The sequence below is a fragment of the Lycorma delicatula genome, chromosome 2, assembly GCF_047948215.1.
Source record: "Lycorma delicatula isolate Av1 chromosome 2, ASM4794821v1, whole genome shotgun sequence".
Classification (NCBI taxonomy): Eukaryota; Metazoa; Arthropoda; class Insecta; order Hemiptera; family Fulgoridae; genus Lycorma; species Lycorma delicatula.
The window spans coordinates 175,352,578-175,377,195 of record NC_134456.1 but is presented as its reverse complement, the minus strand read 5'-3'; the positions used below and the strand labels follow the sequence as shown (position 1 = coordinate 175,377,195).

At 31.9% G+C, this 24,618-nt stretch overlaps 1 protein-coding gene across 4 annotated transcripts in view; it reads left to right on the top strand.

Moving 5' to 3' along the window:
• Window positions 1–24,618, top strand: part of sm (heterogeneous nuclear ribonucleoprotein L) — a 514,959-nt gene that overhangs the window by 367,314 nt on the left and 123,027 nt on the right. The window lies entirely within an intron of this gene.

Below are 24,618 nucleotides of genomic sequence, written 5' to 3'. Positions count from 1 at the left end.
GTGAGAATCTGTAATTACTGTTTGAAGTTCCATTGTAATCCCCCGAATGATAATAACATTCGTAGATGATATAAACAATTTGAAACCACTGGCTGTATTTGTAAAGGGAAGAGTACAAGACGACCTAGTGTGTCCAGAGACTGTTGAAGATGTAAGAGAGCCTTTTTTGCTTACTCCTAGGAAATACATTAGGAAGGTTAACCGCGAATTAGCAATTCCAGACGTCTGTGTGGAGGGTTTTAAGGAAACAATTGCTTTCATATCGTTTACAGCTGTTAATCTCTAAAGCCTAGAGATTATGGTTGCGTGCTAGCTTCGCAAATGAAATGTTGCACCGTGACTATGAAGACTTTCTTTATCGCGTCGTATTCAGTGACGAATCAACATTTCATGTTAATGGAAAAGTAAAAACGCTCACAGTGTAAACATCTGGGGATCAGAAGATACTCACAAAATGGTATCTCATTGTGACGAGGACCCCCCCCCCTCAAAACTGAATGTTTTTGTGCCGTATTCCGACGGCAAGTTTATGAGCCATTCTTATTCGCGAAAGCAAGTACTTCTGAAATGTACTACAACTATGGCCCTTTCCTTAACTGCAATACGCACCACAGAACTTTGGCTACAAGATGGAATGCCTCTTCACTGGAATAACGCTGTACATGATAGGTTGAATGAGATTCTTCCCGACCACTGGATCGTTCGCCAGAGATCGCCTAGATGACAGAGGGCTTGTTTGTCGCAGGTTCGCCCGATCTCACCCCGTGCTAGTTTTTTGTTTGGAGGTTTATAAAGAATCAAATTGTATGTGCGAGCGTTACCGCCAACTGACCTGCCCGACTTGAGGTAGGATTGAAGCAGCTTCACATCAATTACTCCAGACTTGTGGATTAAAAGCATGGGATGAGCTCTCCTATCGGCTGGATGTGTGCCGTTTGATGAAAAGTGCTCACATTGAACACTTTTAGGAAAAACTGTTTACGGGATGAGAACTCATCGTATCGGCTAGATGTGTGCCGTTAGATGAAGGGTGCCCACATTGAACACATACAGGGAAAACGTTTGCTCTTTCATTTCATAATTTATCATTGTAAGTAAAAATTAATAAAAATATTACATAACTTTAAAACCACGATATTCATTTTGAAACACTGTATTATCGTTGAATCTATACAGTTCCGGTGTGGTTAGACGTAATAAACATTTTTTGATTCTTGGAAGTACTCCTCTGATAATGAAAAAAATCTGTATTAGTTTACATTTCTATTATTTCCCTATGTTTTACTGAAGTTTAATTTTATTGGCTATTTTTATACTCAGTAGTAATGCGAAAACGGTGTGGAATTTTATTATGATAAATATTCGGTTGGATATACGAGAGAACAGCTCGTCATAATCTGGTAAATATTATGGTTTATTATTAAAAAGGTCATGTTTGAGTTATTTAAGTTATGAAAAATTATGCATTTTGATAACGTTCCTGTTTTCCACTTTTTTTACTAATTCAATTTAAAATAATTAATAATTTCTCTTATTAATAACAATTAACTATTTAAAAAAGAGAAACAATAACCTTTCATAATTTTTGCGATTCTCATTAATAATTTCAGCCATATCAATCGATTTAAAGAAATTCGGTGCCATTTTATATAAACTTTGTAAAATAAACGTAACTTAAAGAAAATTTGATTTGAAAAAATTAAAAGGGGTTAATAATATAGCCAGTAAAATTTTTTACGGCGTTTTCGAAGAAAATAACGGAATTACTTTCGGTTGCATGTTGGGAGTCGGGGTGAAATGAATTTTCTTTACATTCTGAGGAATCAGGAGTACGAAAATACCATTCACATAAATTGAGGTTTCGTTATATATTTACACAGATATTTATAGGCCCTATGGGTCTATGTATAAAATTTTACGGCTCGAGAATTTCCAAAATTATTACATCAATTTTATTGAAATTTAGATATGATCTAGTAGTGTATCTGAAGTTCTGCGTGTGAAAGATTAGTCGTTCTTGAGTTACACTCAGCTTTTAAGGTCGGAAAAATTTGAGCGGAGCAAGTTAGAATACGTGGTTCGCTATGATGTTGCAAGCCGGAACGTTGAAGTTTCTTTATCTGCGGTGTACTGTTAGCAATATTAAAACCAAATTAAATCAACTAAAATTTGATTCTCCTATTAGTTCGTCACTAATTTATGAAATCTAGCGAGCGTTTCGTTAATAGAGAATCTTAACATCGTGTAGTTAGCCGGACGAATTAACAGATATTCGTATGCAATTTTCCATGTATGTTATTTGCTTTATCTTTCCATTTCATTTTTAAAACCTGTTTATGCAGAATATTATAATTAAAATTACGTTCTTGTAAGTTCTGTACTGCCTCTGTTTTCTCATCATTCTACCTAACGAACGTTATACGAATCTTCTTTGAATTCATGGAAAATAGAGGAATAATTGTAGCAATATTTACTGAATGTTGAATTCGATTTGAGTTACGAAAAGATGAACATAAAAAAAACCCTAGTCGTCGGTCGTTGTGTGCTGCATTATGCCAACATACTGTACATGTAGACAACAGGATAGAAAAAAAGGATTTTTCAGTTTTAGGAAAGCTGAAATTCAGATGAGTTTGTCACTGTACGTGAGTTACGGTTAAAGATCCAAGAATAATATTATTTTATTCTGTTTAAACAGTTTTTTAAACTGTTAAAAAAGCTTAAGGTAGTTTGTTTTTGTTAACCCTGCCGGTCAAAGTTGCATACGTAAATACAGTATCTTTGACTGACTGTAGCCGATGGAAAAAATCATTTACTGTTAACAGATATTTGTAATTCTCCAAGAAAACGGGAAATTTTTAAATTTTCAGTTAATGTTTTTAGGTAGAGACTTAAGATTGAATTCTTACCTAGAATTTCTGAAATAATGTATATGTTGTAACTGTCAATTTAGTCGATTCTTTTTATTTGTTTTTATTATTTTACGTAGTATTTAATTTGTGTACTTTAATTTATATTTTTATACGTATTGTAATATCGAGACCTTCTCACGGTATGTTTTTAATTAAACGATTGAATCGAACGTGTTGTTGCGGGGTATGTAAGCCGGGTTGAACAGCTGCGGCAGAAACATCTACTAACACTTCCTGTTAGCATTCAATACAGAAATGAACTAATTTCACTCGATTCCTGTAATTATTGTCATTCTTGGTTTTTATTTATCTCGTTTTTATGAAAATCTTTTCGTATTTTTAATTTGTAAATAAGAGATTTTTGTTTTTGTAATGTAATATATTTTAATTTTCTAATGTAACACTGATTTACCTCGTCTTGTAAGTCGATTCCGTGCTTAAAGTAACTAAAAATACCGGTTCGAAAAATAAAGTTTTAGATGTTAATATTCTTTGTTAAATGAAAAAGTTGAAGTAAAAATAACTCTGTGAACGTGTGTAAAAAATAAGGTAAACCGGTGTGTGGGCCATTTGGATATACGTCGGTGTTGAATTAGTAGTATGAATCTGAACACATCTATCCGGGTCGGTTAGGATTGCCTTTTCTCCAGTTTACGTCGAGGGTAGTCTGTATGAAATGCTTTTGAGTCGAATTACTGACTTAATATTTGTGGAAGTAAGCGTATGAGGTTTAAACTCGGTCTGTTCCATTTATCTTGTTCCTTTGAACTCCTTTAGCCCTCGGCTGGTTTTACGGATCGCAACTTCTGACCTATGTTCTCCGGTAAGGTGCCTTCATTAATTCTCTCGACTAAGTGTCTTCATTAATTCGTTATTACTTATGCATAATCGTGCACATTAAGCGGATTGGTAGTGTGCGCAAAGACGTAGTCGAAGTTGCAGGAAAGCTTTATAACTTGGCAAGCTGTGTTAATATTATTTGTTACAATTAATAAGATTAGTATTTTAGTACTACTACTACTAGTTCGTTTACTATTTTGTAAGAAATATTTTTTCTGGTGAAAATTTATTTTCATTCGACATCGTTACTCCTGTAAATAGAAGCGAAGCAAGCGTTTTTTTTAATTTTAAAATCCTATTAAAAGTTACGAATTTCATCATAAAGTTAAAATAAATTTAAAGTAAAATGATTTATACAGATACAATACAGTTAACTTACAAAATTTTATTAAATAAACGATTTAGCCTGTCGATTTATATTAGAACGTTTGATTGAAAATAAAGGATGGATTTGGAGTCGGTCATCTGTCTTTTGACCGGCTTGATGTTTACATATTTATACTACACCCTAGGTGTCGGCTATCAGTTTTGTAGATTCCACTCGGTCTTGTTTTACACTTCTCCGCCTACACAATCCATTAACGAATTTTAATTCCATCAACCATTATACTCTGTTATAAAGGGGCTATACTCCACTCTCTGCTGTTTCTGCTTTTGAATCTATGCTTTATTGGTCTACTACACTTTTGGTTTCTGTCTCAAGAACGACGTCATCAGTAGAGCTTACTTAATAATCTCGTCTAGTGGCGGGGTTACTATTTATTTCACTTTTTCTTTCGTCGTCTGCATCTTTCAGATCCTACCAATACCACCATGTATTAGCTGGCGTTAATCTATTTTAATTAGTTTTTTAGATTACTAAAGGCTAGATCGCTCTACCTTGAATCTATATTATTTTTAAAACCTAACGGTCTTCTGTTATCCTTACATTACGCGAATATTATCTTGATTATTTTGTATCCGTTAACCGTTAATGCGATGTTCTCAATTAAGTAAAAATTCGATAAAAACACCGAATAACCAGAAAATCAATTTAGTGGTTTCTACGCGTTTGTATTTGGAGTTATTTTTCCACATTTAAGTACCGTATATAGAAAAACAGAAATGGAAAGGATAAATAGAAAAAAATGCTTGCTAGGGGATATGAAAAGTAAATTGCATCATTGATACCATCTTCAGGCGCGGGCAAGTTTTAGTCACGACTTAAGGTTGTGGGCGGAAAACTTAACGTTGCCTTCATTAAGAAGTTACAGCGTTGAAGTTTATAATTACGTTTACGTTTTAATAGAAATTCTGTTTCGGATTTGCTACACCGAAATTCGTTTCCATGTTTAAATTCTTTTACGTATTCTTGTCGGCCAAATGTGTATTGACAATTAATTAAAATTTGTTTTTACCCTCTGTACAATGGTGTTTACTTCTGTAAAAACATCTTCTCCCTTTGAGGGTTACAGAAATATAAATTGTTGAGTATTTATAAAACGAAAGTGTATCTTAAGTGAATTAAGAGTATTTATACCTCAACCGTAGAAAAACATTTATTTTTACGTTTTCGCTCTTTATTTTTTAATTTTTTTTATTTCTCTGGTTTTCAATGAATAAATTTTTAGAAATTTTTTTGTGTTTTGAGAATTTTTTAAAAATTTCTTTATGGAATTATTTTATATTTTTTGAATTCGGGTATTTTTTTTATCGTAAAATGTTGCACTTTTTATTATTGTGGAATGCAGTTCGCTGTGTAGCAGCAGCAGTAGTATTAGGGAGCCTCAGTTAATTCGTTGAATAATGAATTTCGCGTTGGAGTTAAGAATACTATAAAAATTTGTATATGTTTACTCCATTGTGCGTTTCTGAGCGCCAATCTAAATTTTTTATAAAACTTAAACAATCTATTATAGGAAAACATTTTATGCACTTCAGTAAATTCTACATCGTTACTGGATTCTTGAGTTTTTTGAATTCAGTTGTATTAGACTAATAGTTGGAATAAACTCTTTATAAATTCTGGATACCTACTATTTGTTTCAATTTTAGGATTTATTATACTTCAAAAAAGATATTTTTATTTTTGATGAATTAATGCAAAAAATGTAATTAAATGCAAAACGTTCAGGTTTTGACTTTTAACTCGAATTATAGAACTGTTTAATCGAATATTATTGTCAGATAATATTAATTAAATACTCAGTGAAATTTAAATAATTACTCTAGCAGTCACATTTATTTGCTACAGAAATATTTTACCAGTGTTCATATGGAGTTATGTAAATATATTCAATTATGGAAAACAATAAGAGTTATAAATCGGTTATAAATTAAATTGTTCAATTCTCTGTTATGGTAGTTTTTTAGTTTAATTAGTTCACGATTTATTTTAAATGAATTTACAGTATATGTACGGTTTCAGAATATATATATGTGTGTGTGTGCGCGCGCGCGCGTGCGAGTGTGCATGCAATTTGTCATAATTTTCTTAGTGTGATTTTATAATTATTATTTATTTTACTGTCTATCGCATTTAAGGCCGAATTTTCACATACATACACACACACATTAATATATATATATATATATTAGACTAGTATTAGAAATCGGGGTGTACTACGGGGACGGTCCAGAAAGTAACTTACGTTTTTGCCTATCCTTGGGGGCTCCCCCACCCACTTGGCGTCAGAACGTTTCTACACTTAGTATGCATCAAGCTGTCGTAGCGTTTGGACTGATTTTTCTACTTTGTTCGTTGTGAATTATTGAAATGTGCGATTCAGTGATTAGGTTTTAACTGGCGAAAAACCTCAAACCAATTGAAATTCATCGGCAATTTTGCGAGGTGTACGGAGATGAAATAAAGATTGAAGGGGGAGTGAGGCAGTGGTGCATTCAGTTTAAAAATGGCTGTACAAATGTTATTGAACAGGACCGCAGTGGTCGGCCTAGCCTTGTGACTGCTGAACTGACAAAGAAAATCAAATATAAAATTTGTGAAAATCGCCGCATTACGATTACGGAGCTCTCGGTTCATTTCACGAAGTTTACTGCATGAAATTGTATCGGGGAAGCTTGGTTATCACAAGTTTTGTGGAGGATGGCTACCAAAAATCTAAGGCGGTCGATTTCTATATAAAAGGAATTGAAAAGCTTGTGCATCGTTATAAGTGCCTCAATTACACGGCCACTTTGTAGAAAAATAGTTTAAGATTGTCCCTTTCAAATGTATATAAAAAAACTTCTTTTTTTATTTGGTTGGTTTTTTATTTCAAAACGTAAGTTAGTTTCTGGACAGCCCTAGTATATTTGTTGCTTTTTGTTCCGAAAAAAATAAGCTTAAATTCTTTAAAAAAATTCTGCATAAATTAAAACCGAATTATTGAATATTCATAAATCCCGATTGCGTTTGTAACTAAATCTCAATGTATTAAAAAAACGCAAATACTTTCTTTTAGTGTTTGTTGTTTACCTCTAATTGATGACTACTTGTGTAGATGTTTGTATCGAATAAACTAATTTGTTAAGTAAAGTCGGAAGTAATTTATAATGGATGTTGTAAACTAACAAATGTCGCGTTTACTTAGGGTGTTACGCGCTAAATTTGGATAATGGTAGTGGTTGTACTTTGTCCGAGAGAGTAGTAAACTGCAACCGCTTACATCGATTCGAACAAACTCATAGTGGTTATTTTGAAACTAACTTAAAATCAGTCAGATCATGAAAATCGTTTTAAATGTTAACTCGTTCTTTAACATATTCCTAGTTTATTCGTTTGCTGTCGTAAAATTTCTGTCGTCGTAAATACGAATTATAATTGAATTCTCTGTGCTAACAATTATTATTTGGTAACAAAAACTATATTCTAATCAGATAATGACCATTTCGACCAACGTGTCACTCTTAAGTTGACTTACAATAAACATTATTTCGTTAACGTTTTGGCAGATGACATTATATGAAATGGTTTTGTAAATCAGCAGTTTAAAATTACCAGTTATAATTCCTGGCGAGGACGATTCGTGTTGGTCGATCTTGTGAAAAAAGTAGTTTTCATTAAGCGAATAAAGATTCTGTACTTGTTTGTAAATTGTCTTCAGTGTATTATCTCTTTAGCCGTAAAGTAGAACGTTCTGGCTGCATTTCAAACATAGGCGTACAGAAAAGTCGTGACGTTACCACTACTGCCGCTTCTGTTTAAAATCTAGTAGCCGTACTGCAAATCAAACTGCACCGAAGCGAGCAGGTTAGGATTGGTGGAAGCGGGATAGAGCAGACACGTGCCCCCTTCCGTTGCCAGCGGTACTATTTTACCTTTCCTCCGTGCAACACCGCTGCATCGACTGATTCACCGACCTGAAATACTCTATTTTAAAGAATATGTGTGCGTGTATTCGAGTAAGCTAGAAGGCGACCTTCAGGCGTCCCTTAAACTAGCCTTGTCCCACATCCCGTATTGCAGCGATGCGGGGGCGTGTTCTCTCTCTTTCCACATTATCCCGGCCACCTATTTTCATTCACAGATAATTTGGGTACCGTACTATTTCATTGTTAACGACCTGTATAATTTATTTTGAAATGGAAATAGCGTAAATTTTGAAATTTATATCATTCGGTCGGTAATAAACGGGTGTTTCATTTTTCTTAGCGTCATAGTTGTTATAATTATTTATTCATTTTAAAATTTAGTTTTATAATTTTATTTTATTCGATATAAACATCCGACAAAGTGTTTTGCATTACACTGTGAATGAAGTTTGCAATTTATAGTAAACAAGTTCTTTGCTGTTTTTATGTTTGTTGAACTATAAACGTTAAATGTAGAGATGTCCATTCCGTGTCAGTACTTAGTTGTTTAAAAGCTAGTAGCTTTACAGGGAGTTACAGACTCTAAAACAATATTGGTGTCAATGTTGTGTTTAATAATATATATTATCTTGACAGAATAATTCGGGTCAGTGATTATTTTCTTTTCTTTCAATTTGTTTATTTTATAAAAACGTGCAGCATTAACAAATTAAGCCTCATTATTTTTACATTCTTTAAACCCTGACGTATGAAGTACAATTAAAATCGAAAATCTAATTAAAAATATCGCACTAGACTCATATGTTAGTTTCTCCGTTACTTTTCAGTTTAGGTAAATACAAATTTTAATGTAAAACTATTATATTTTGTTAAAGGTAAAGGATTTAATTCTTAATCGCTTACTGATTATGTTGTTCCTATTTCAATGTATATAGTCGAATGTAACGAGTAAAATAGGATTATTCCTTTTCGGCACTTGTAGAATTAATAAAGAATAATTTTTACTGTGCATAATTATTAACTGCTTACGTTCATGAAGTAGCGTAGTCTATATGAAATTGCGCGCATAGTTAATAATTTTTTTGCAAAGACGCTACCGAAATGTTATATGAGAAAAGACTTGCCTAAACAATTAAGCGCTCGGTCGATTCTTATGTACCAGTTTCACTATATTTAGATAGTTTTGCGTAATGGCATCGCCTGTCTTACTTATAAAAAAAATATATATTTATAACAAATAGGCATCTTTAAAAATACCTTAATTTTTCTGTTGATCGTGAATACCCGCTTTATTGTTCTTTAAATGCTTTGTAAAATCTACAACTTAAAAAGATTAAGTCGAGTGTAAAAAAACAAAATACTCGTATATATCATAGATTAAAATTAAAAAAAGAAAAAAATACTGTCCGCGAATAATTGCAGAGCTGAAAATGTTTCTTGTGGTGGTTGCTTGATATGAGTGCCATTACTACATCGCTAATATAAACGATAAATATATTTATTACCACAATAATCGTTGCGATAATTTAATGTAGAATTTTAAGGTAGATTTCTCAATCCCCTAGAAAATGGACTACTTATTCCCCTGAATTTACGGTAATTTAAATTATTGTTTCTTGGAAAATTCCTTTGTTAAAATGAGTGTGCGCTCGCGATCGCATGTGTCCTCGAAACATTTAATCACGCTGAAGCAAATGAATTTTTTGAGTCGCATAATATTCTTTTTCCATTAATTTTTAAAATGGGATTTAAGCTAATAAAATGAGATTTCTATAACTTATTTTAGAAGTACAATAACTGTGATCGAGGTAAAGTTGAAATTTGATCGGTTTGTATTAATCGGATATTTCTGTAGAAGTTCCTAAATTTTTAAACGATATGGATTAAGTTCATTAAACGATGATCGAATTAATTTAATATTAACAGGTGTGAACTGTAAGTTTGATTATAAAATATCTAAATACACGTTTCACTTTTATTTACGGAAGCCTAATCACTTCGTGTCGCATATAAAACGTTAACATTTATGTAATTGAAATTTAGTACTGTGTGTTTACATTTATGACAGTTCATTTTTAACAAAACGTTTAAAACGTTTTATTAGAAAATAGTCGTCGTTTAAACATAACTGTAAATTGTTTTTCTTGGATACGAGTCAAGTTTGTAAAGTTGAACAGAAGGTAAAAGCCAAAGGTATGAATGCTCTGGCGTTAAGCTGACGTGTCAGAATGGTTTTAGGTTTTAATTGAAGCAGCATATCGGCCAAGGCTGTGTAAGCTTGTCAGATTCGCGACTTCTTTTAACAGTTTCCTCTGACATCTTTACTAGACGTTAGTTGAACGATAATTTATTTCGGTTTAAAAACACGTACGTGAACCGCTATTAGTGGAGAAAAGTATTAATCGTAGAGTAATTTTGTTTAATTTATATAAGAATTAAACGAGGCAGATATATAAATTACCTAGTATAATTTTAGGTTATTCAGAGATAATCCTTGCGCAAGGTTACTCGATGGCATATGATATAAAACTAAACATTGTTGGACTCCGTTCATTATTCCTGGTTTCATCTTTGCTATTTTAATTAATTTGTACTGCTATTAACAAGATTTATAGCACAGCATATCACGGAATGTATCATGAAAAAAAATGTGATGATTGAAAAATTGGAAAAAAAATGTTATGAGGGTTCAACTGTTTAATCGGTGAACCCATAAAGTGACAAATACTTCTATTCAATATTTCCTTTTACGAAATGAAAGCAGCGCCGTACGAGTTTTCCTTGGATTAACTCTGTTTTTTCTAGGTTGTATATATATATATATACATATATATATATATATTTTTATAAGGAAATAAAGTGACGATGTAGCTAAATATTCTCGTCATTTGTATAAAGCTTGAAATTATAAAGTAATTGTTCTCGAAGAGATGTTGAAAATTGTTACGCCTACAGTCTTAGTCAGTTTATTTCATTATTTATTTTCTCAGGTTAAATTTTCTTAGCCCGGCACCGTTGGTATTTATATAAAATAACCAACGGTGCCATGCTTTTATACAAACTATATAAAAAGGTTCAACTTACCAACAACAGTAAATTTAGTTAAGTAATTTTAACGATTTCGGATCTTATTCATCCATCAGGAATAATGGATTAATAATAGAATTTACAGTTTTACATTTAAAAAGTAGAATAGAAATTAAAATGAAGTAAAATAAATAATTAGAATTTGTATATCCATAACAGTTGATTGTGAAGTATCAACTGTTATGGTGTTGAGAATTGTGCAGAATGATGAATGGTTGAGAAACTGCACGGATAACAGTTGAGAATCTCTTACGGACAAGACGTTTTTATTTAACGTTTGGCTTTATTTACTTTTAATGTTATTTTACTTTTAAATGTAAAACTAATTTTATAATTAATCAATTATTTTTGATGACGGACGAATTAAATACGAAACTGCTAGAATAATTTAATATTATATTTATATTAATTTAATTATAATAAAATTTTAATTAATTAATTATTAATATATATATATTAATAATATTTGCTCATCACAACACATATTAATACAAGTAAAATAATTAATTTAACCGGTCGCCAAATTAACCCAGTCGTATGCCTTAATCGTTGTTTGAACGTTAACCAAAATCATTACAATTCCTCAACTACAAAAATGAATTTAGTAGATTAATTTGACAGCTAAAAACAATAAAAGATGGCCGGTCGAAAGATTACGATGTATTACGTAATCTACTTTTTTTTTAGCGCGGTTTTATTACTACCTAACCCTTTTTTAGATGTTTTAAAAATGTATTACTATCCTGATTACACCTTATTTAAACAAGAGATTTTCATATCTATATTTTGTCTGACCTCGGATGTAAAGCCAAAAGGGTCACTCTTACGCATGAAAAGACACTCGGAGTCTGTTTACCTAGTGTTCAGTTTGTTTCGACCTAGGAGATGTCCTCGTAAAATAACAAGATTCAAATGGGAGACGGGATTTTTTTACCGAGAAACGAAGAAATGTAAGTTTAGATGAGCCATATAGTTCTTTTTTTATACTTCTACGTATACAACGGCGTTTGAACGAAGAACATCGAACCTAGCCTTAAAAGTCGCTTTTGGCTAAATTGAGGATTAATAGAATGGAGATTGTTTGAAACGAAGTACATTTCGCTATTCCGACAGACGATGTTTTTTCCCTTTTTTTTAAGGACCTGCAAAATGTTTTACTGAAAATGGAGAAGCAGGCAGATTATCAAAGTATGTATATAAATGATCTATCTATTCTTCGTTCTACGTATGTAGTTAATCGGATACATTAAAAGAGGTTGCGGTATTGAAAAACGTTCGTAAGCGTAGGTGGAACTGTTTCTTGTTGCTCCGATTCATATATTCCGTTCCCCCTTCTACTGTTGTTAGCAAATGCTAATTGGTTTCCAGCAGACCGCTGTAACAACCTACTAAGACGACTGGTTTGGAACTTAGGCTCATTAGGGAATAGCAGCTTGTTCGAGGCTACGAAATAATGCAAGGTTAAAGTGGCACTGTACAGACAGAAGTACTATCAGCGGTAGAAACGGAGCAACAACCGCTACTGCGTTTAGGTTGTTCGGCCCGGAGTGATGTTAGGACGGGTCGGTTTCCTTGAAATAGAAATGGCGGGGTATGACGAGACGAGGGTTTGACTGTAGAGAAAGGGAGTTCTCCCTTTAAGAGTTACTTGGACATATTGTACGGGCTTCTCTATTCCCCATACTACACACCTAAACTTTAATGACTGTTTGCTACACAACACTATAACCTTGTATTGTGGTCCTCGCAAATTTTATTTTTTTCTGTTACAAACATTCGGATTAGGTGTTTTTCTTTTTGAAATGAGAGAGTTCGGTGTGAACATTTTTTGGTTTGATTACGTGTGTTCTTAAGTCTTTACGTCAGTTTGCCGTACGTTAACAAAAGAAGTTATTAAAAGTGTATTTTAATTAATTAAAAATATTTGTTATAATTTATATTCGTCTACCTTTCCTGTATTGAGGAAAAATACGCCGTACACTCTTAACCTGCTCTACCGATAAGAGCTCGCTGCATATGTGATCTCGTGTGTGGATCTATATTTTTTCTGTTGTTTATTTCTGCCGAATGCTAATCAGAGCTGGTTTAAAGATTAAGTTAGGAGTTAGCGGACATTATTTTTAAGATTTCTTTTTTACGCTTTTTATTCCATTTTAATTAAACAAATGGTCAGTGAATCACTATTTGTTATTTTGATGGTATTTGCTGTATGATTACAACCCACCTTGTGGTGGCCAAAAATATTTTTCTATATCTTGGTGTACTCAAAATTCATTTTGTAACATAACCAAATATTATAATGTTAAATTTACAAATTGTTTTTTTGTTTTTTTTTCTAATTTTGGGCTCAAAATAAATAATGAAGAGCTTAAGGTAACAGGCCTGTTTTTTACCTTCTAACTCTTAAAAAATTGACTGTTCTTCATTCAGAAAAATGGCCGCCAAATCGTAAGATTTTGAAAATGTTCCATTTTTGAGGCACAAAACCACATGTTGTGGGACAGGTGGAAAAAATCTGAAATGTTTGCGTAAGTACGTTTTATGGTTTTTAAAACCATATAAAATCTATTTTTTGTTACCCAAAGGGGTTGACGATTAATGAAAGCAACAAAACCGCTATAAACACCGTTCCTTCTAACCGTAAAGAATGTACCCAAAAACCCTGGATATGTATTTTTTTTTTCAATTATAAAAATTCTAACTAAACTCATTAGAATGAATAAATCGATTATCAGTAAATAATTACAAAATGATAAAAAATTCAAATACATTAAAAAGTTGTTCAAGTCTCTCTTACCTTATTTTACTCTTGCTAATGGAAGTTATATCTTGCAAATTTTTAATAACTAACTTAACTAACATAACTTATTGCTCCTGCCATTTTTTTTATTGAGTATAACTGCATAAATCATTCATCTTTGATGTAAAGTTGTGTCCTCTTCCAGTAGTTGATAGAAAATGCTCTGAAGGCGTGAGAATCTTTAAAATTTTCGGTTGAACTTATGTTTGATTATCCCTCAATGATTTCTTGAATGAAGTACCAGGACCCTGCGGATAGAAAAAGTGTATTCAATATTCCTTTTAATTTTCATATTTTTTGACTTCAATAACTTCACCTAACCACTTGCCATCGTATAGCAGCAGACATAATTTTTACATTTTAGCTTGGTAAATGTATAAAGCAATCAGAAACACTAATGTCCTTGTGTACCGATACTAATGTAAATGTTTCTGACTTGGAAGATATCTGTGAAAGGTTCTTGTTTCTGGGACTGTTGTGATTACCTGATTACGAAAACTGAGGTATTCTTCAGTCTCTTGAACATCTTTATTGGAGCAGAACGTAAATGTTATATTTTTAATATTGTCTTTGCAATCATTGTTTAGAAGGTGTAGCAATTTGATTTGATTTGTTGTTGGTTAACAATTTGTTGTTTTGACTGTCCTTTGGAGGCTTGCTTTAATTACAATCTTCTTTGTACAGTTCCACCAATACCATCATATTGTCCTTTTCCATGGTATGAGGCAAAAAATGCCACTCAGCTGCGATTTCAAAATCTTCTTGATGGTTGCAGAAATTTATGAAAATGTTTGTTTTTATACCGGGCTGAGGAGCCATTAGAAAAATATAAAAATTGCTTTTGGAAGCAGAAGAACGATGTAGTAATGAGGTTAAAGTACTCACTAATCACACGGTAGCTTAGGCTTTGTTATTTTTCCTTCTATTTTAAAAAAAATGAGAAATTGATTTACTGTGGCATAAGTTTTTGACCAGTGATATGACTGGACTTCATCCTGTATCACAAAAGGAAAACCTCTCATTACAATACTTTCACCCTCGAACAAATTTTCCTTTTTAATAGTGAGGAAATTAGCTTGTTTCTTTGCAACGAAATGATGTCTTTTTAGTTTTAAATTTTTAGTAAGTTATATAAGTACTCTTGAAATGGAAGAATTTGAGTTGATGGTTCACAGCGGTCAACAGAAACCCACTCTTTGAAAAATAATTTCAGAATAAAAATCATCTCAGCTCTCTTGCAGTAATCTGAGCACTTCATTAGTGCCCTGGAGATTTTTCACACTGTGAAGGATTCACGTTTAACTTTCTATATCGCATGGTTGAGTTTTACATTTTGGTAGTTTGACCACACACAAACAGGGTGAATACCTGACCCACCAGCCAATTTAAAAAAAAAAAAACAATTTTTAAATTGTTTTTCTCTGAAGGCTGTGTACAATTCGTTTAAGTTACATAAGATAAGCCTTTTTTGAATATTAATTTTCTTCTAGTCAGCTTGTCTTACAGAGACACAATCCTTCTTGCCTGGCATTATTCGGCTGTGCTCATCATTCTGGTAAAAATCTTGGATCACTTACTTACTATCACTTACGTGACTGGGTTTCTTTTTGCCTACTTGTGGCAAAATTCCACTTGTTTTGTTTGCATTGACGGGCTAAATACTGACTAACACTAAACTCATTTTGAATTTTTTGACTGCTGTAGCTGCTTGGTAATAAGACTTCAAATAATTTTTTCCTGGGCTGATGTAAGTGTTTTCATTTTATCGTTTAATGATTAATTCTTCGTATTCCCTACCTAAATCAGCATAATTGTGTGGTACTAAACTGCTTTCTTTTTTAGAAATATTTAAAAGGAAACTTATAATTTACTGGTAACTGACTCGGCTATTTTTTTAAATTTTTTCCCTTGCGCTGCTCGATAATTTTTGAACCTTAACGGGGGTAATGTTAAGTGCTGAACAAGCTTTATTCAAAGACTCGACTATAACACATTGAGGCTCAAATATATCTTAACGTTCCGGTTCGCTTTCTTGTATCATCTTGTGGTTTTTGTATTTTGTTTAAGCATTTTGTACACGGTGCTCTGCGTGGAATTAATTTAAAATTTGAATTGCTTATTGAAAGTGTCAAAGATATTCCCGAAGAGATTTTTTTAACCGGTTTATTGTGACAGCTAAGTGGGTCTGAGCAACTTTTCCCATTAATATGAAAATATTTATTTAAATATTCGGTTTTATGAAAAGTACAGATATTTTTTGTTTCAGTACATCCACTTCTTAAAGATACCAATCTTATTTGCTGTTCAGTAAACTCTAGAATATCGTGCAATACTGAAGATCTATTGTAAGTCAATTTGTGGTTACATACTGTTTCAGTGTGAATGCCAGTTGAACACTCCATAATCCGTTTTTATAAAACATAAGGGTTCTTACACTAACAATACAATTAGTGTTATCCCAGTTTCTCTTCAGCTAAAATAAAAATTTCTCTAATTAATAAAATTAAAAATAAAAGATATCGCATAAAAGAGCAGTTACTGCTAATAAAATTACTTAATAAACAAGTGTACATTACCTATCCACAGTATTAATACTAGCAACAATACAACGTATTATTACATTGAAATCAAAACAGTAACACTGAGCCTTCTATAATGTTTACATTCAGGATTACGCAAGCATTCATGTCCATGTATGTCTATTCACTTTCGTGTTTAAATATGAGTTTTTGTATGAGTCATACAACTATCTAGAATAGTGGTTCCCAAACTTTTCCGAGTCTCGGCGTTCTTTTTCAATTAAACTTTTTCCATGGCGCCCCTACCCTAAGTAAAAATATGACTACTCATAAGTAAGAGAAAATAAATACAATTCGTGTATCTTCATTATTTTTTTACTTTATTAACATTAAATTAATAATTATAAATGTTTTGGTTCAATTAATTATGAAACTTTTACAATATTTGCGGCGCCCCTGTGAAGAGGCCGCGGCTCACAGTTTGGGAATAATCACTGATCTAGAATATAAGCTAACGCATTGTAGACATATCAAAATATTTTGTGTAGTCGACCTATATTATTATCTGAAAAAATACCTGCTGTGAATTTTTTGGATACATTGTTTACGGAACGGTGTTTTTAGCGGTTTTGATAGCTTTTACTCGTCAACCCCTTTGAGTAATAAAATAGATTTTATATAGTTCTAAAGTGCATAGAGAGTACTTATTTATGTAAAAATTTCAGATTTTTGCCACCACATGTGGTTTTTGGGCCCCAAAAACGAGACATTTTCAAAATCGTACAATTTGGCGGCCATATTTTTGAATGAAGGACACTCGGTAACAGTCTTTTTTTTTTATAAATACTTCTAGTACCTAAGAGGTAAAAGGTAACAAAAGGCCTTTTACCCTAATCCCTTCATTAATTATTGGCCCAAAATTTGTAAAAAAAAAAAAAAAAAAAAAAAAAAAAAATTGTAAACGTAACTTCAGTAAGCATTATAAGTTGGTTATGTAACAAATTTTGAGTATAATAAGATGAAGTTCCATCTTTACTCTTTCTAAAACGATGTGTTTGACCCTCTTACAATGTAAAATAAGAATGCCTACAGCTCATGGATAAAGCGACGAAAATGGAATTTTCACCTGTAAAATTTAAAATTTTTACCTGTTAGCGAGTTAGAAAAGTCTGTAACTCAAGAAAATATTTCTTTAAAACATAAAAAATATATAATGGGTAGTTATCATATACCAAATATCATCAAAATAAAAAAATGCCTAAATTTTTTGAATTAAAATGGAATACCCTTAAAATTAAACTATTGTGTGTATTTTTCACTCGAAAACGTCGCTTGTGATAACGTAATTCGATGGTTATTATAGTATGTTTTCGTACTTTGTTTATTTTTGCATTATTATTTATTATCATTTAAAATTATTGATTATCAAATCGATTTTTATTATCAATTTTAAGTCTTTACAATACAATAATAGTTAACTGCCGGTTAAGTGTTTGCCGTTCACAGGATAATCTTTCTGCTTATGTCAGCTTTAAACGGCTATTTCATTACGATTGTTACTTAGTATACTGGTATAGATAAGGCTAATGTCGATTTAGACATTTATAAGGTGTACTTAGTGATGATGTTAACTTTAAACAGCATCCACTTAGAGCTAATTCGGCGTTTCCTCTTGTTTTAAAGGTAAATTTTAACATGTTATACTGAGAAGTTCACGTGTAGTTGTGTTATCCTGCTGCGACTGTCTTTTGTCTTTTTGTTCTCATGAATGTCCGACTTAAGTCAGTAGAACCGCTCGCAATTACAAAGTAAATACGGATTTAACAACTATGTTGTAGGATCGAATTTTGTTCGGTTTATTTACGGTAAACCCGAGTTTGTGTTATGTTTTCGTAATGAAGCCGACTGATTGACGAGGTTAATTAAAAATTCATTGGGATTCTTCGAGCGTACACATTTTCAATCCGGTGTGTGTACGTCATCCGTTTGCAATTTAATTTCGAATACTCTACCTTAATAATAAAAAGGAATCTGGGTCTAAACAAAGTTCGTACCTAAATGAAATTCATTCACCCATTTCGGAAGCGAGATAAAAACTAATAGAAATTCTGTTCGTTACCGTTATTCTTATTAGTTGTCGCATAAATACAAACACGTTAATGATGTATAATGACTTTTTCTGAATTTCTATGAAAACGTAATGTTTCTCGTATTGTTTAACATAGACAAACAGTACAATACAATCTGTAGGATCGATACATATGCTTTTGAATTGTATTTCTCTTGCTTGTACTGTTAGTTCATTTACACGACGAATGTGAATTGGAACTTATATTCTTTTAATAATGTAAGAATTAGTGTGTAGTTACTTAATATATTCACAATTAAAATTCACAAAGTACGACTAATCGGTATAATGTGAAAGAGTTTGAAGTAATTCAGCTGCTTTCTTAAAGTGTGTGTATTCGATTTTAGTATTAGCTTTGTTCGGTTTTTCACGTGGTAGGCCGTATTGTTGGCAAAGCGAATCTGCTCGCAAGGTCGGTCAGTCGCAGCCGCGATGAATCCCTTGAAAACATTGTCCGCAGGAATCATTTGTACGTTATGACGTCAGCACATGCTGCGTACTTTGTTATTAAATCGGTCAGCAAACGACAGATATCCGTTCTCTCCGACGAGAACCGTGACCTACCTCTGAGGATATTCTCATCCAGTTAAGAACCCTCCCCGCACGTAAACTGTGCTTGAACATTTCATCGGATGGATCTGATGTTATTGTTCTGCTAACCTTTTTTTTTATTGTTATGAACGTTTCGTAAATAAAAAAAGATAATGAAAATGTTTTTATAATGTAAAAACGTAAATTTTCTAGATTAGAAAAATGTTTGTGTTCGTAAATACTAAGATTATCTAAACCAGAAACCACAAAAACGTACCTAGGTTACACTTTACACTATCTTCGCCTACTCTTTACTCTCCTTATCGGTATTCTATAAATAATAAAGTGGTGATCGGGCTGAACACTTCTAAGTTGTATACTTACTCGTGAGGCCTTGTTATATGAAATAAAGTAAATTATCTGATCCTCTAATCCTGGTAGAATACGCATCCATCTCTCCAGGATTTAGATAGAGTATTAAAAGAAGTTATCAGATATCATATCTTCTTGCAATTTTTTTCTCTTTACTACAAATAAAGTAACGGGTATACTAATGAAATACCGATTCGTTTTTAATAACGTTACTGTGAAATGGATTTGAAAAATCCATGCCCTCTATTAGGAAGTTTGGAATAGAATGTCTATAACGGTGAAATGAATATTTTTATAATTTCATTTTGGGCAGGTATTCCAGGTTACTTGCAGAGAACTCACTTCTTTCCTCGCTAACTTTGTTTTAAGTTTATTCAGTTCCCCTTCGAAAAACGAGTGTTCGGCAACAACATAAGCAGTGGATTTAATGCCGGCGAAGTTCAAGTCGTTTAACTTTTGATGGACCTTGTTTACAGTTTGATCTTGTTATCGCCGTGTCTCCTTTTTCTGCGATGACACTTCCGCTGTAACTTAAATATTTTGTTTACAGATTTAACTTTACTCCTCCAAAGTTTCGAAACGACCGGCTCGTTTTTTTTTTTTTTCATGCTTATAGAACGAACGGGTTTTAGGAGCTCTATAAAGTAGTTTTGCTGTTCGTATTCCAAGTTATAGCGCAATAAACAAGGTAGAAAGCCGTTACACGTATCGCGTTTTGTTATTTCTAAATTGATATCTTAAAAGTGTGTGTACAGACTCGGATAAGCAAAACATTATATCATGAACAGATTCTTCTTAAATGTATTTTGTGTGCTCTTTTGCCGGTCGTATTTTTCGAGTTTCTCTCGTAACAGTAATTTTCTGTTAAATCTTTATGATCATTTTATGTATTATTCTGCAAGTTTGGTCGACCTACTGCGGGCTGCTAACCGTTTTATATGGAAAATCTATAATAACTTTGTACGATTTCATTTCTGTTAAAATGTTTATAGAAAAGCTTTGTTTTTCTGTGTAAATAAATTAATATATTGTTTGACCTGTGTACAATTTTAATTTCCTATTTTTGTTTATTCAAACGGAAAATACTTTTATCTTTCTATAACAATAAATAACTTATTACGTATTTTATGTCAATTTGAAATTATTTATGGAATTATTGAAAAACGCCTTTTTACCAGATTCTCGGTCCGTCTAGATTAAGTAATATTCTCTTTTGAAGTATATATTATTTTAGAATAGCCAGCGAGGGTCAGAATAAATCGATCGGTGGAAAATATAATAATTCTAGCACAATTTTCGTATCGTGTGGTGGAATTTTTTGTGTACGGAAAGGAACTGGATATATCTGCTTAATTTTAACTTTATTGATGATAGTAATAGATGTATATAGGTCAAATTTATGTGTAGGATCGATGACCGCACATATAATAGATTTATAAAAAATATTGTTATAAATTGTAATAATTTTTACGGTATTCAGGCTTTAACAAGATAAGAATTAATTGTGGCTGCGTGAATTCAAACTGGGTTTTGGGTTTTGAATTTATGAAAATTCGCTAGCGCAAATTAATGCTATAGTTATTTAGGTTTTTATATTGTAAGGGCAAATTTTTAAAAGGGTTTTTCCTCCAAAACGAGATAACATTATTTGTATAATTAAAGCAGATATTTGATTCTTTCACTACATTCGATGTTTATTTTTATTTATTTTTTGTCGCTTATGATGGAAATCATTTTCATACGCTGGAATACGAGTGAAATTTAATTTGGTTAATTTTCTTTTAATTATTAAAGTCATAATTCTACTTGAGATACCGTATATTTTAGTCTCTGCGTATTATTTATTACGTGTCTTTAATTTTTTTAAATGTATTCTTCCTGCTCTGAATTCAGATAAGTTCTGTGTTTACAAAACTTATCTCGTATTATTCTATCGTTGGCTGACATCGTTATTTTACGACCGTTGGAATTAATTTAGAGCGAATATTTTTCCTTTTCTTCAATCACAGAAAATGAACTCAAATTTAAAATTCAGATCACATCCACTCTTTTGAATATATTAGATTTATCGATTGATTTTTGTTCATTTATATTTACATACCTAATGTTTATTTTAAATTTATTTGAATTATCGACGGAATAAATTAAATTTTGTATAATATTAGGTATTTTAATAGTTTCGGAAATTTTGTTGAATATGGTGTTGTATTTTATATTGACACGAGGCCTATAATATATCGACGTAATTTTTAAAAATGCTAAATGCAAACCCAATTTTTCGGAAATTTAATGAGTGTTTAGTGGAAGGAGTTTGAGGAAATTGACGTTCGTGACAAACTCCCTAGGCTCCTTAAATTTCAGAAACGTCATGTCACATCTTGCCTGCCGGCATGTGTGTAAATAGCATTTTTCAAGTTTACCAAATACAGTGATGTAATTTTTTATGTTTTTAAAACCTGACTTTACCGAAACAATTTTGAATTTCATCTTTACGCACAATATTTCTGCCAGTGTCAGTGAATAAATATGTTTATGAAACTTATATTATTATAAAAAATTGGTTTTTAGAATCTTTCAGTCGTTTTTCTTGTTATATAATTTTTAATGCGGATTTCTGCATCACAATTAGAATATATGAGAACAAAAATATGATGCGGTACAATTAAATTTGTATGTTGTTGTTGATGCAGAATAAAAATTATTTCTGTAAACTTAACTTTTTAATTACATAATCAATAAATTACTACAAAGCCGCTAGACACTTCACCAAAGAATCCCACTTAGAGTAAATCTTTCAGAATTATTTCACAAATTTAGTTTTACATTATTGAAAACCAATACCGCTAATCATATTTTCATAATTGAAAATTGACAGACTGGATCAGACTTGACTGTTGCATCAAGAGATTTAAGGCGTAACTGATTCCTTCTGTCTCGATGTTATGATAAGGTTCGAAGCCCACTTTTGTCCGTTTCGATAATATTAAAGATTATTTCTCATCTGCAGCCTTTCTTCAAATCTTAAGCTAATTAAAACTGCGATAAGACCTGTAATAACCGTCGCATGAAGAAAACGCATACGTCGTGAAGCTGGGTATCGTTCGTCGTCTAGCTACATTATTATACATTTCGTTCATCGATAGTAGTGGTAAGCAAACGTTTACCGGCTTACGATAGGCCTAAGCAATTGCTGAAACGATTAGCTTGATCAATCCTAAATGCATTCCTTTGCTCAAGGTCGAAAAGAAAAGCTCGGTCGTTAGTTTATCTCAGTAGTGAAAATAGTAGGGGTAGTAGTGTGTATGTGTGCGCGCGTGTAGAATTCTAAACAGCAATCGACAAAATGCAAATGCCGATACCAAAAATTTGTAGTGATGAGTTGTATAAACATCAAGTAGTGTACCTGCTTACTTATACGTTGTTTTCGATTATCGTTTATGAATAATTATGTTGAAGAGTTTCTGGATCAGAGGTATAAAAATACTTTTAAAGCCTGTAAGTTTTCATGTATTAACATGAAAGAATACATGCCGATTCTTTCATGTTTCGCATTACATATTGTAATATGTATAATGTAAATAGTATGAAGGTTTTTTTATACATTGCACTCAAAGCTTCCTTGAATTGCCAAAGTGGTTTCTTGCGTTTGTTGTGAAGGAAATTAATTTTCATTTCTGGGTTATAATAGGATTGTTAGTTGTAGGCTTATATGGCGCTAAATGTTTTCTTATTCTGTTTATTGCTCGTGATAACGTGTATGGTTTAATACTGTAAGCGGTACAATAACTAGGTTCTCTCTTAGTAAGCCGATGTAAACGGATTATATTCAATTTCGGGGATTCTGCTTTATTAAGACCTTTAAGTTATACGTCTACTGAAAATTATTACTGTGAAAATAAACATATATTTTATTATGCATTTTATTTTTTAATTTAAGTTTAAATTCATTGCGGTTTAAGTATTTTTTAGACTACATACTTCGTTGTCGTTTAATTATAGCGTAACATGTCATCTTGATTTGTGTATAATATACGGCGTACATATCATTTTAAGCTATTTTTACGATTAAAGGTCGTTCTAATTATTTTCTTCAGTATAACATCACTGGATTCTCGTTTGTAAACTTGTGTTAATTATAAATTATTGTGTACCGCATTCTAGCAATATTTAATTTTAATGGCATTTTTAAAACTTTTTCTCGCTTAGCTTTTGATTACGTGGATTATGACGATCTTCCATTTTGTTACTGTCGTCTGTATTAGTATTCTGTACAACAATTTTGAAAGAAGTCTACGTTATTATGAGAGTATATTCTTGAAACTTTGAGTTCTGTACTTTACCTTGTTTAGTTTGAATATTTTTCGTAACGAACGGTTTTTTTTTCGTTAAAAATGTTCAATGTGATAAAATTTTCTACCATCAGAGTAAACTTTAAAGAATCGCTTTTACTTTGATATCGTTTAAGCATGGAGAAAACAAGGGTCTAAAGTTTTTCTTCGGTTATTTTTTCATACATATTTTATTTAGCACCGAGCCGATTGTACGCTGAATAAATATCTTTGTATCTGATTATTTTTTCATACTTTTGTTTTATGTTTTTATACAACTTTAGATAATTTACAGAGTCTGGAGTTTTTCAGATAATTTACGACAATATCGATTGGTCGAAATCGATTTTTTTAAATTATTTTCATAAAAATGAAGATTGTTGTTTTGTTTGCTATTAAGCCAGTTACTTGGTAAGTAATTTTTAATTATACAGAATTTTAGATCATTTATTTTTTTCCAGTTTTTAAAAATGCATATTTAATCACCGATCTGCCCAGGCAACTTTTATCGGCTCACGGACGGTTTACAGTTTTTTATTGCTCTGCATATTGCATATTTCTGTTTGAACTCGCCTGTTCGTATCCCGTTAATTTTAGAATATTGTTTCACGGTGAGAACACGATTCTGTTGCGCAGCAAAAATATTTATTTATTGCTATGGATTATCCGAGATTTTAAAATATCATTTCGGCTGATGTTTTCTGAAATAAATAAAATGTTTTTAAATCGTATACGTTTTCTTTATTCTGTGTTATAAATCGATTTATAATTTGTACTTTCAATTACATGTTTAATTATTCTGTATTTA